General features: G+C 48.1%; 1 pseudogene; it reads right to left on the reverse strand.

Annotated features, from left to right (window-relative positions):
* Positions 1-7,213: 7,213 nt before the first annotated feature.
* On the reverse strand, positions 7,214-8,901 carry LOC100831272 (annotated as a pseudogene).
* Between the last annotated feature and the right edge of the window lie 3,366 nt (positions 8,902-12,267).

The raw sequence follows: 12,267 nt of genomic DNA on the forward strand, positions 1-12,267 counted from the left end.
GTGAGGACAACGCGGGGTGGCGGCGCTCGGGGAGGAGGCGGTCGGGCTCGGGGACGACAGGCGGCGCTCGGGGAGGAGGCGGTGCGGGGTGGCGGCGGTCGGGCGAGGACGACGCGGGGAGGAGGCGCTCGGGCTCAGGGACGAGGACGCGGCGTCGGGCTCGGGCGGCGTCGCGGAGGAAGACGGCGGCGGCAGGCAGGAGGCGCTCGGGCTCGGAGAGGAGGAAGACGGCAGCGTCGGGGAGGAGGCGCTCGGGCTCGGGGACGAGGACGCGGCGTCGGGCTCGGGCAGCGCGTGGGGTCGACGGTGGCGGCGGCGCGAAAATCCGGCGGCGCTTCCGCTAGGGTTAGGAAATCCCACAGCTGGTCTCTCTGGTTAGGTGAGGACGTGTAGGCAAGAATGATTCTAAGTGTTTCGGCGGGTTCCGTTATATACCCCATGCACATCAGTAACGGGCGGATAAGGGATGCGACCGTTACTGATGTGAAGAAGAACATCAGTAACGGGCGTGTGGCTCAGCGACCGTTACTGATGTAAAAACATCAGTGGCGGTCGCACAGTAGCTGACCGTTACTAATGTGCTGCTATGCTTCTTGGGAGTTGTATTTCTCTGGTATTTGTGCATTTCTCTAGTACAAATTTGTATTCATGCATTTCTCTAGTACAAATTTCAATTCATGCATACAAATTTCAAAAAATCCATCACATGCATACAAATTTCAAAAATTACATCACATGCATACAAATTTCAAAAAATTCACTTAGTACAAAGTTTGCATTAATATTCAGTACGAGTACATTTTTACAATGTGACTACTAGTGCTTCTCCTTCCTTCGGTAAGTCATAACTTGACTCCTCGCAGAACTGCTTCTGAGGTACGTTTTTGTGGTATTTTCTCGCTGTCGCTCCCATCACTTCTTCTTTTCCCTCTTCTTTTCCTCGTTAATATCATGTGTTCCGCTTCTTCGTCATCTGCGGTGGTCGTCGGATCATGGAAACCTTCGTAGTCTTCTTGTGAAGTAACTCCGTCCACTCCAACAATGCTTTTTTTCCCTCTTCTTACTACGACGCGGCCTTTATTTGCCGGGTCGTCTATGTAGAATACCTGCTTGCATTGTTTAGTAAAGACCCATGGTTCCTCTCTTGCCGGGATTTTTCTCACGTCAACTTGTTCACGAGGGATCTTAGGAGGTAGCACCATCGTCGTGAACCTGTGACTTTCTTCTTTGTCACCTTTGGTCCATCTTACACGGAACATTGGGATCTTTGTGATCGAGTACTCCAATTCCCAGATCTCCTCGATAACGCCGAAGAACGCTTTGGATTTGTTGTTGTCGTCGGTCGCGGTCTCAGAAGTCATGACTGCACCACTATTTTGATACGTGCTTTTACGGTCCTGAGACGCAGTGTAGAAGTTATAGCCGTTGATCGCATATAATTGCCAAGTAGAGACGTGGAAAGCAGGTTGCCGTGACAAACATGCAACCGTCTCTCCTGATACATTGGTCGTCTCCCTGCCGTACCAATAATTCTTCAGCCACGCCGCGAATGTTTTATTGTGCTCCCAGTGGATCCAGACTTCTCCTCTTTTAGGGTTTTCATTTCGCAGTTGTTCCATGTGCATTTCCTGATAAGGCCGGCAGCAATCGACAGTTTGCAACACAACCAAATGTGCTCTTTCAAAGTCAGCTTCCCTTCCTCTTCCATAGACATTAAGGAATGTATGTCCAAGGCCACCTTCGCCATCGAGCTTGCCCTTGTGCCGTGATTCGGGAACACCTATTGATTTCTGATCGGCCAACCAATCCGGCAGAACTTGATGCACTCTTCTGCCCTAAAGCCTTCCACGATGCTACCTTCCGGACGCGATCTGTTACGAACGCACCGCTTCAGAACCCCGTTGTATCGTTCAGGGCCATACATGTTATGCAGGAACGAGGGCCCTAGGGACAGGATCTCATCGCATATGTGGATCATTAGATGGACCATGATATCGAAGAATGATGGAGGGAAGAACATCTCGAGCTCGCACAGAATCTGTATCATACTATCCTTCAGTATCTAGCATCGTCTAACGGTGATTGACTTCTGCGAGATGCTGTCAAAGAAGTCAGAAAGCTTCATGATTGTCTCCCTTACGTGCGGCTCCATGATACCTCTGATTGTGACTGGAAGTAACTGAGTGAGTATGACATGGTTGTCGTGAGACTTCATGCCAGATAGCTTGTGACTCTTCATGTCAACTAGATGCTTGATGCTCGACGAGTAGTTCGATGGGACTTTAATGCCTTGCAGGCACTGGCACATCCTATGCAACTCGTCTTTGTACGGGTTGCAACATGCAAGACGACACCGCGTGGTCACCGTCACGAAACCAATCTTGTCGACTGCCGACACTTGATTTTTGCCCCACAACTCTTTCCTGATAGACATGAGTTCTAGGTCCTTCCGTGCGTTGGGTCCATCTTTCGTCTTCTCTGGAATGTTCATCAGCAACCCCAGCACGCTGTCGCATACATTTTTCTCCACGTGCATGACATCTATGCTGTGGCGGCATTCTAAATGTGCCCAGTATTTCAGGTCCCAGAATACGGATCTCCTTTTCCACACGACGCCTTCAGGTTCCTTATATTTCTTCGCAGCAATCTTTCCGGGGACAACCTCAAGATCGTTCACAATTTCGAGGATTTGCATACCAAACTTCTCCTTCGGCGCTGTCCCGTGCTCCGTCTTCCCATTGAACCTTTCCTTGTCATCACTCCAAGGGTCTTTAGCATCCAACCACTTTCGGTGGCCCATGTACACAATTTTGGATGAAGCGGGCAATTTCTCCGATGTCGTGTTTTCCCCGCACTTTGTACAGGCCTTGTAGCCATGTGTCACCTGGCATGAAGTATTTCCATTCGCGGGGTAGTCATGCACGCAGGTCAGAAGCGCTGCTCTCATCGTGAAGTACTCCCTCCTGTTTGCGTCCCAAACCACTCTGCCAGGGTTCCAAAGCTGTTTCAGCTCATCCTTCACTAGCTGCAGATACACATTTAGGTCAGCTCCCGACTGCTTTGGACCCTGTATGAGCATGCACATGTGGATGTACTTTCTCTTCATGATTAACCCTGGAGGAAGGTTGTAGACAAACAAAATCACTGGCCATGTGCTGTGCTTGTTGTTCATGTTTGCGAAAGGATTTATCCCGTCAGTGCTGAGACCGAGCCTCAGGTTTCTGGGGTTTGCCCCAAAATCTGGAAATGCCGTATCGAAGTTCCTCCACTGAGTCCCATCGGCAGGGTGTCTTAGGACCCCAGCTTCCTGCACACGGTAGTGCCCGTCAGGATCGAATGAAGCCTGCGTCGAATCGTGATAGACGAGATACCACGCATCCTTAACGTTCTGCATCCAACGCTCAACTCGGCCACCTGTCGTAACATACCAGACAGTCTTTGCTGGCCTGCCCTTCATCACTTCTTCCCCATTGTCTTCGCCAGCTCTGGCGCTTTTCTTCTTGTATCTCGATGCACCGCATATGTGGCAGCTCTCATGGTTCTCGTACTCTCCAATGTATACCATGCAGTCATTTGGACATGAATGATGTTTCACGCAATCCAATCCGAGCGGGCATGTAATTTTCTTCGCCTCGTATGTGCTCTTGGGCAACTTATTTGGCTGTGGAAAAACCGAAGCAAGGTAACTCAACAAGCCCGTGAAGCCCTTTTCTGACCAGCATGATGCTGCCTTCAGCCTCAAAAGTTCGAGCGTCACTTCGAGCACGTTGTTTTCTTCGCCAGCTCCATCATACAAGGGTGTGTTTGCGTCCTCCAACAATTTTTTGAACTGAGCAGACTCTGCCTCATCTTCGGGGTCCTCCAGCTGGTCCTGTAGGTACGGGTCATCTAGCATTTCGGCAATCCTGCCACGTGGAGCTACTTCACCTTCCACATTAGCCTCTTCATCGACCCTTGTTTCTTCCTCGGAATCATTCGCCAGATCATACCGCAGGACATTATCATCTTCGCTACCGCTACCGACATCAACCGCATCCTCCCTGTGACAAGTCCAGCGAGAATAACCATCGACAAAACCCGATGCCAGCACGTGCATCTGAACATCTTCAGGCTTCATCACGCATGTGTTTCCACATTTGCGACATGGGCAACGCATCATCAAAAGTCCTTTTCGTTCCATATCACCTTTCGTGACTCCAAAAAAGACCGTCCATTCGGTTATCCATCGAGCATTGATTCTTTCCTTGGCGTACATCCAAGAACGATCCTTCGATCTACAACACAATACACAAGAAAACAAAAAAGCAAAATAGTTAGCCTAATCATTGACAAGGAGATTAATGTGCTAATTAACTGGAGTTAACTAAAATTTTGAAATTAGAGACATTCGGAGAGAAATTAGAGGCCGGCGAGAAAGATCAGGAGGGAGAGAGAGCACGCAAGCGAGAGGGAAGCTCCAGGCGACGATGAGGACGCCGCATTTGGGCCGGCGGCCGCGGAGCTCAAAAATTTGAAATTAGGAAAATTCAGAGAGAAATTGGAGGCCGGCGAGAGAGATCGGGGGGGAGAGAGAGATCGGGAGGGAGAGGAAAGCTTAGGGCTCGAAGATCGGAGCGCGCCGGCCACCGGAGCTCCAAAAATGGAGCTCGCCGGCCATGGAGGCGGCGCCGCCGGCGCGGGGGGGAGGGAGGAGGGCGTACCTGGGTGCTCGCCGGCGGCCATGGCGCGGTCGGGCGGCACCTCGTCGTCGCCGGAGAGGAAGGGGCCGCAGCTGGTCCGTCACGACGCGCGGCACGACCAGCTGCGGCTCCGCACAGCGTATTTAAAACGCGAGTTACATTGGTGTCGGTCGAGGTTTTCTCAACCGTTACTGATAATCGTGTACACATCAGTAACGGTCGAGATGGTCCGAGCGTTACTGATGCATGGTTCATCAGTGGCGGTCGCCCCTTAACCGACCGCCACCGATGTAACTCGCGAGTTATGAGTGTTCATCAGTGGTGGTCAGGTCGCGCGACCGCCACTAATGTGTGGCTGGGCAGGGACGGACGGTGCCCGCTCGGTTCATTAGTAACGGTCGTGGCCGCGACGGACACTGATGTTTTTTTATCAGTAACGGTCGCGCCGGACCCGTTACTGATGTGGCGTTGCATATAGACCGTTCTGTAGTAGTGCCGGCTCTCATAGTTTGCATTTGGTACGCATATTGAACTAGGTTAGCTCTACATGAGATCTATATCCTACTAACGAATGGACCATAAGTTCGTGAGGGATTAACTGGTTAACTTCACATTATTATCACTGATCTAGTCTTGACCTAGGAAATTACCGTGATTTCTTCAAAAAAAAAAATCCTCCCTGCAGATATAGTTGCTATACTCACCGCTTCTAAATTTTTTTGGTACACAACAAATGGTCATGTGAATCTACAAAATATTGCAAGTGGTACAGAGTATTCTAATCCCCCCTGCAGAAATAGTTGTATACATGTGTGAACTTTTTCCTGAATTTCTTAAAAAATCCAAGTAGTTTGGGACATTGTCAACACTCAACAGCCCCCAATTGGCTGCTCTAAAAAAAGACCCCAGGTAAATAGATGCGGCAGACTTGTGAGTCAAAGTCTAGAAAACAAAGCAAAAACAATGACCACAAGCTCGAACCAGTCCTCCACAAAGAGGGCACCGCGAGGTTAGAAACTCCAAAGCTATGATGGTGTCACTTGTGGAACCAGGGCAGACACTGTCGGGGGGTTGACCCCGGGTAGGATCACGTCGACACAACTGTAGCCGGGTTAACAGAGATAGTTCTAGCCGAGATAACGGAGGCTAGGCCGGCTTAGATAAACATGCCGGTATCTCCGAGTGTGACCAACGCTAAGTCGGCTAAACCGGCATACCCAGTGCATGTCGGTTCGACTGTTGTATTTCATAAAGCTTGCAGGATCAAGATGACTACGGAACCCCGGCAGGAGCCGGGATCTCTCAACGGTCTTATCCTGACCAAGCAGTGCGGAGTAAAGCGAAGCCGTCATCACCCAGGAAAAGCGGTCTGCGCCTGTGCCACGGTGTCAGGCGACCACGCGCTGGAAGCACCGAAAGGAGATTCCCTGACGAGGCCGGCAGAGGATAGCTGTACCTGCTGCCGGCAGACAGTAAAAGTAAAGTTGTCTTGTCCCCATAGTACTGTCTGGAGGGAGCAACTCCACATGCTCGGCGGGGCCCGTAGATGGTGACGCTGGACTCGGCCCACATGGCAGTGTACCATGTGGCGCCTATAAATAGACCCTTACCCCCTGCGGTAAGGGGGGACGAAGGATTCTAGGGTTTCATTTCCCCCTTCTTCTTCTTGTTCTTCTTCTTCTTCTTGTTCTTCTTCTTCCTTCTCAAGAATACAGCTCAAGGAGCACCTTTGTAATCTCGGCTATCCCCGCAAATACAACAAAAGCAGGAGTAGGAGTCTTACCTCTGCAAGAGGGCTCCGAACCTGAATAGATTTGTGTGTTCTTACGTGTTTTTGTGCGTGTTCTTTTTCACGTCCTCCCTCCTCCGGATTGACCATCGTCCATCGGCCCCAACTCAAGCCATCCTATGGCATCTGCCGTGACACCACCACGACAGACATCACAAAGAGTTGCAATCGCGGATGTCATTTTCACCAGGACAATGCCATTTCAACACGGTAATTAAGGAATGGCACAATGCTTTTGCAGTTGCAGATACAGCAGCTAACAAGCAGCGAAGCTTCTCACGGCAGGACGCACATAAGCTCTGAATCGCGTCACACTGTCACTTCACCGGACCGTTCTGCACCACCAGGATCCTTTCAGCCACCCGCTACATCCCCACGGGTCACACCTTCTGCTCGACAGACTCTGAGGGCCGGGACTCGAGTGTCCGCGTGGTGCGGCATTTCCACAAATAGGTGCCGGACGTGCACCTCCCACTGAAGGCCAGGTCCTTTTGCACACCTGCCTGGCCTATCTTAGGACGCCCCTCTTCTGTTGCAGCACAGTAGGATACGTGCAATGGGAAGGAGGGAACCAGGGGCGGCGGCGGCGCCGGCGACGGCGACAGCGTGAGCGGGATCTGCCCCCCGGCTCTTGCTACCGACGAGCGGACAAGTAACTCAGCATTTCATATGTGTGTTTGTACGCAACGAAACCCCTTCACATTTTTTTTCAGGGAAATCGAAACGAGTAGAACAGAGGAGAAAAAATCGCAAATGAAAAATATAAATCATAGTAACCGATGACTAATTTCCGGAGAACTGAACCATTCCATTAACCCAACATCCATACTGACTAACTAACCAACGAAAAGATATATGGCATCGAGATAGTGCCAGCCATCCAAAAACAACCAAACATAAACGACACATGAAACTAACAATCCGCAGATTTCCAAACAACTAACAGACGACACCACGAAATAACACGACACGCATGGGACAATATCTAGCTAGAACACGTCGAGGAACTCCTGGATCTCAGCCTCGAGCTGGTCCATGACGGCCTGCCATCCAGCCTGCGTGGGGTGCACATCGTCCCAATAAAAATGCTTGCTGGGGTCTTTGCACAGCGTATACAGCCGATCATGCTCGTCCTCGCCCCACTCCCCGCAAAAGCCGTCCGGATCCGAGCTCTCGCAGTACGGCTTTAGCTTGAACTTGAAGCGCTTCGACAGCTCCGACCCGGACCCTAAACAAACATGACCCAGATTAATTCATCCATCAATTAATTAGATGGTCAAACAAACAAACGAATAACAAAATAATGAGAAGAATATATATGAATAAATTTGTAACTAAACTCGCGTGTACCGGGGCTGTGTGGACCGATGATGTTGTCGAAGGCGGTGTTGAGGTCGACGATCTTGACGTTGTCCATGTCTCCGACCTTCTTGAGCAGCTGGTTGTTGTGTATCATGGCGCCCATGTTGGGGAAGTCTGTGCACTTGGTGTAGTTGCTCGGCCTCGCCTGCCATGGCGTGCACCCGAGAGGGTGAAGGTTGTTTACGAGGATCTTGTTGATGCCAATGTCCTGTAGCCTCTTCACGTTCGCCGCAAGCTCCGTCGTCACGTTCCCGACAAACGCAATCATCTGCATATAAAAGATTGAAAACTTGTCACACTCGGCCTCGGCATCGAATGGGATGACGCAGCGATTATACGTACGTCGGCTTTGTTGCTGTTGGCGACGCGTGTGTAGTCGTTGCCGGAGATGGCGACGAGGGCGATGGAGTCTTCGAGGTTCCAGTTCCCAATGACGCGGTCGTGGAGAAGCTTCTCGAACTGGTCGATCTGGGCGGCGAGCGTCGGCAGCTTGAGCCGATGCGGCAGCGGCGGGAGGAACGGCTCGAAAACGCCCGAGCCGCCGACGGCGAAGTTCATCCCGAATGCGTCGCAATAGTTTTTAATGGTCAGCTTCGCGCAGGCGGGCCCTCGAGTCTGCCCATGTTGAGCATCGTGGCGAGGATGTCAGGCTGGACGAGGTGGTCGGAGAAGCGGCCCGTGGAGCGAAGGCTGCTAGCGGCCAAGGAGGAGGCGCCGTAGGGGTAGTGCCACTGCCGGGTAATCGGGCTCGAGCACCACCTCGGGAGGTTGCCATTGTCGGCAAAGGAGTCGCCGAACACAAACATCTTGTACAAATGGGAGTGCCCGCTCTTCAGTCCAACAGGTGGTTTTTTCCCGGGAACCTTGTCGGATGGCACAGGCGCAGGAGCCTTGACCGATTGCTTGACAGATTGCACGCCTATTTTCAACAAAAAAAGAATTACAAGAGAAATACAGTTAATCAAGATTTATTATCGAACTCTAAGCAACAACTAAGGAGATTACCATTGATCAGCAGAACCACAGCGAGGATGAGGATAGAAGTCGCCGCTAGCTTCGTCATAGTTTCTGATCGTGTCGCTGGATACTCAGGCGTATGACACGCGCCTGTATTTATAGGCTAGACGGGAAAGAGGTGCCCCGAATTGATAAGCATCCGGTTTGTTACTATTTTTTCGGGATCGGGGCATGCATAAACGCGGCTTGCGCGAGCTTTTCGCCGTGCGTTTCTCGCTGCGTTTTGTTCTTCGGTCCACGAGGCTGCGTTTCTCCCTGCGCGGTTAGGCTGAGCGGGGCTGCGCGAGTAGGCTGGGCTGCTTGCTTCCTCTCTTTGCTAGCTGCTAGCTTTCCACGAGGCCCACGTACGTGCCAGCTCGCGCAGCCCAGCCCAACATCGCCTACTCGCGCCAGCCCGCGTGTGTGCGCATGTGCGTCCATGTCTCGTGTCTTTGGTCCACGTTTTTTTTCCTCCCCTAAATTACACACGTATTTTTGTGATTTTGGTCATCGTAATTTCGCGATTTTGGTCATCTTTCTCATCGGTTCGGCGATAATTCAGTGGTTCTACAACCTGTCTTGCGAGGGATGTGTCCCCGGCCACCACGCGGTTCACGAAAACCTACAAGGTTACTCTAGCTTATATAGATTTGGTCTTCAACTGTTTTGTCACCAGAGATTTGGAAAAATATCAAGATGCGACTGGCACAGCTAGAGAAGTTGGCTTCATAGATGTTTTATGCAACTTTTAGTTTATTCGAAATCCTTGTTGTCGTTTTAGTTTTTTCGATCAGTCGTACTACGTTCGTCGAATAAATAAAGCCAGATCGTTGTTCTAAAAAAAAATTACACGCATTTTTTCCATGAGAGAATAAAATTGACGTACGAGCAGTTTAGTCCATATATTTGAAAAATGTCTGGACTGGTCTGTATACGATGTACGCGACACGTAGCAGCTGGCCCCACGGCGCGACCTAGGCTTCCTTTGCACGCAATCTTTGTCCTTTAAAAATAACGATCCTCGTGAAATTTCAGGTGCGGATGAGTTACGTAGCTCCTGACACAGTAAAAACAATGAAAATGGGTTTTCTGCCGCCCAAGTTAAATACCAAATAAATAAGGATTATTATGAAAATCTACTACATCACTAAAAACATGGATAATGACATGTAAAGTGACGCAAATATCATGTAAAATAAGGTAATAAACAACAAAGTCTATGTATGCATTTTACATGCATCAGGCACCCAAGAATTAATAGTACCTGATAACTAAGCATCTCATAAACGAACTAATTTGCGGCGTGATATCTTCGCATTTTTCTATACAAAAAAACGTGTTTGTTCTAAAAAATATCGTACGTGATAAAAAAAAGAGGAGAATTAGTTTTCCATTTGTAAACTTTGTCTATTTTTGCATCTTTTAACCAAGGCTCTTGAAGTGTTTATTATTTGACTTCTTTACAATGTCGTTTCCAACGCATGGTCAACTTAGCAGCAACGAGTTGGACCTCTTGTAGATTGTGTGATGATGCAATTGAATAGTTATTTACAATTTACATTTACGCGAGACGCAACTCCTTATTTTTCTTCAAATATTGCTTAGTCGAATCAACTGTTAATACCTCGCAGTCCACAAAGTCGGTTATTTTCATTGCTTCCTCAACTGTATTTCTTTTACCCGCATTTTATGTCATCTTACTCAAAGATAGTAGATATGCGTTGTAATAAGTTAGGATTAATTAATCATGTTTTTCAGCTTGTGTAGTTCTACCTGATGAGTTCAGATTTTTGATGCAGTGAACTATGGACGAATTTTTTCCGAATTTTTTGAGTGTGTGATGTTTGATCTATATACTCTTTGGTATATGCCTTTGCATTAGTTGCTACCATTATTCTCTCATTTGTGAAATCATTTCACAAAGTTTAGCAGCGGAGTGGCTAATCTGGGTGACTCATTTTTATTTGTGTTTCTGGTTATACACATGAGAAAAATCTACATATAAGAATAGATGTATTGTTTTATATTTCTGGTACTTTTGTTAATGTAACAATATTTTTTGTTGAGAAGAGTCTCGGTTATAATGCAAAATATCTACTTGATATTTTTTGGTGAGTAAGTACGGAGATGTTTTATAAACAAAAATATAACTATATATTTACAGTTATAAATACATGAGTTCACAGTCCACTTCTATCTCTATGTGTTTATATCTTTGTATGAAACATTGAAGTCTTAAAAGATATGTAACGCAAATCATCACAAACATACATGGAGACCTTGGACGATGTATTCCCAAATAATATAACTATATATTTCTTCTGTTCCATAATTCTTGTCGTGGTTTTAGTTCAACTATTAGAGTTAGATATAATCAATACAAATCAACATGTCTAATCATTAAATGTTAAAAACATGACGTAATAAAAATTTATATCTAGCTGGCGAGAGAGGGGTGCGCCCCGCACGTGATAAGCAAAGTTATAAAAAAAAATCGCGGCTCTTTTCTCTATGATTCGAGGCACATATATGATTTATGATTGAAGAGTGTCCGCTCTTCAATCCGACAAGTGGGTTTTTTCGCGGGAAACCTTGACCGATTGCACGCGTATTTTTAACAAAAAAAGGAATTATAAGAGATACAATTAATCAAGATTTATTATCAAACTCCAATTAGAGAGAAAAAAAATAGAGACATCAAATTGAACATGTGTGCACACACGTATATATCATATATGAGAAGGAGCACAGCAAGCAGGAGGGAGGTCGTCGGGAGCTTCATCATGGCTGCGTTTCTGAATGCCGGTTGATAGGTGTATGACATACGGGGGTGCATTCATGCGTCTATTTATAGGCAGACGATGAAGGGATGCCTCCGAATTGATAAGCATCGGGTTGGTTTTACGAAGAGATTTTTCTGGGAGCGACGTCGCCTACCTAAACGCTGCCAACGGCACTTCCTTTTACCCCGCGTACTTGAGCTTCCTCTCCCTGCGAGTTGAGAAGGGAAAACATGTGGCCAGCGAATCACGCATGCGCTGCTGCAAAGGGTGGCAAGCGACGGTTGAATCGGATCCTTTTCTTTGCAAAGCGGAACAAATGAAACAAACTAACAAACTGTACTTGTCGTCCAGCGGAGCAGATCATATCAGAGGAGTGGATATTTATAGACTGAAATTTACAGCTAGCTATCGTCGTCGCATGTACCAGTGTTGCACGTGTTGCAGCAGATCTATATGCACTGCATCATGGTACCCCGCGCATTGCCGTGGAAGTGTTTTTTTTACTATAAATGAATGTTCAACACAATAAGCACAACTAACTCTAATATAGATGTGATTCATTGTCCTTGCAAAAAAAACTGATATAACTTTCCTTCGGTTTACCCCTTGAACCCACCTCACTCGAGAAAAAACCCGGCGCAGATTGTCTAACTTCCTT

Source organism: Brachypodium distachyon, chromosome 4 (assembly GCF_000005505.3).
Source record: "Brachypodium distachyon strain Bd21 chromosome 4, Brachypodium_distachyon_v3.0, whole genome shotgun sequence".
In the NCBI taxonomy this organism is placed as follows: Eukaryota; Viridiplantae; Streptophyta; class Magnoliopsida; order Poales; family Poaceae; genus Brachypodium; species Brachypodium distachyon.